The sequence below is a fragment of the Lagopus leucura genome, unplaced genomic scaffold, assembly GCF_019238085.1.
Source record: "Lagopus leucura isolate 7727_CA_CO unplaced genomic scaffold, USGS_WTPT01 Super-Scaffold_100004, whole genome shotgun sequence".
Taxonomy (NCBI): Eukaryota; Metazoa; Chordata; class Aves; order Galliformes; family Phasianidae; genus Lagopus; species Lagopus leucura.
In genome coordinates this window covers 9,711,364-9,713,432 of record NW_024962264.1, presented here as the reverse complement: position 1 = coordinate 9,713,432, position 2,069 = coordinate 9,711,364, and positions in this window count along the sequence as shown.

Here is a 2,069-nt window from a genome sequence, read left to right as displayed (position 1 = left end):
TTTGCACTGGTGACAGCAGTCAGTGCTCCACCCCCTGCTCCATTCTGTTTTACTTTCAGTTACATAATAATTTAGGACTGCGTTTATGCATAATACAAAGTGGAAATTATTCTCACCACAGGGAGCAGATTTCACAACTCTATTTGTGAGCAATACTCAAACTGGGGGAAAAAACAAGAGCAACAACAGGGGGAGGCAAATATGTCTCAAATTTAGAAGGCAGGCAAGTATGAACAGCAGCTGCTTACTGTCTCAAGTAGCAACAGTTACATATGCTATCTCTTATTCCATGAAGGGTGGGAAGCACGTAGTTTGTGCCCTTGTACAGTCCTCTGCCTCTTTGTAGCTTAAGTGTATTCTCTCAGACAGAAGCTCCAGTGACTTTCTTAATTTGAAAGCTGTAGCTTTTTGCTGTAATTCCTCCTTTTCTTGAAGCAGACTCTGCAGGAGAAAGAGAAATTGCTTTTTGAGGCAACACCAATAAAGAAGAGCATGGCCGTGGAAGAGGGCTGGCAGAAAAGAACTGAAAGGGAACAGCATCTAGCGTGCCGTGGGATCACAGGGCAGGGAGGTATATTTGGCACAAGTGACATCAGAACAATAGCCTTCTAAAGTTGCTGGAAAAGTATTCTATGAATTGCACTGAGCTAGAAAATTGTGGATTTTTGTCATTAGGATAAGTGTGGGTTTAGCACCTATGATAACCAAAGGCACAGTAGCTGTAATCCTGCAGTCCTGCACAATCACCTCATGTTGAAAAGCCTTTCTTACAGTGAGTTAAACTTGCATTATGGTCCTGATAAGACCTGGTAGGGGTCACATACTCCATAGGCAAGAGTGAAAGTAGTACTTTCTATCCATGCAGTCCTCTTCCGCGTTGCTCTGGGTTCTGGTTATTACTCTGTGTATGCCACACTGTGAGGTGATAATAATACTCTACAGTTAAATGAGAAGGTTTTAGCAATGGACCTAGCAATTCTCCTAATTGAGCCAGAAATGCGCTTCTAGGGTTAGGTATTTCCTTTCTGTTTCTCAGTGAAATAGCTTTTTTTTTTTTTTTTTCCTTCCAGGAATGCTGTTTATAAAGCCATTTATTCATAAAAATACCAATTAATTTCTTGTGTTAGAATATTTTATTGCAGCCAAATTCAGAAAATATATGAAAGGATTTAAATGAGACTTCTATATCTTCAGCAGCCATCATAAATTAAAGAAGCTGGGACTAGAATTGTTTCTCATGGTTCTAGATGGCTGCATGGCAAAATCATTACATGAAGCAGCTTGTCACTTCTCAGTGCAAGTGCATATTATACCTGTGGTCCAACACTTGGGCCCAGCATTCCTTCTTCAAGGAAGGCACAAAAAAAAATGCAGCCACACTTATTAACTCCTGTACAGGAACTGAGTCAGAGACATTAGCCCTGAAAAAGCAACAACTTAGAATAATGTTACCCAAGCCACAAAAGCAGAACTCATGAATATGTGTTTCTAGGGACACTGACATGACAATGTATGGGTGTGATCACTGTACTGTGGTCCTTGTAGACTGTCTCACTAGGGAGAGTTAATATAATTTTATAAATTCATGTGCAGGCATGGGAGGTGAACTTTGCCCCCACTGGCAGCTGTTGGAAAACTAGGCAACATTAGAAAGAGAAAATAAAATTAAAAACACAACTGGAATTCTTGCTATGGCAAAGTGCAATAATGCAAACAAAAAGAAGACAGCATTGCAGGAAAAGCAGCAGCCTAGATGAATATTTAAACCAAAGGAACTTACCTATTAATTCATCAGGTGTGGATTTCTCAGTACAAGAGAGATTTGGACCTGTTGGAGTGTGTCCAGAAAAGAGCCACAGAAATGATCCAAAGAGCACGTTTCCTACAAAGACGGTCTGAAAAATTTGGGGCTTTACAGGCTGGAGATAGCACAAAAATGTGCTTCCTAAATATACAAGGGATGTTTTATAGTCGTCTAACTGCTAATATCTGTATCAAGGTGTTCATTTTTAACATATATAATTCTTATACTCTTTCAGGAGCAAAATATCCACTTCTAATTTATGCAA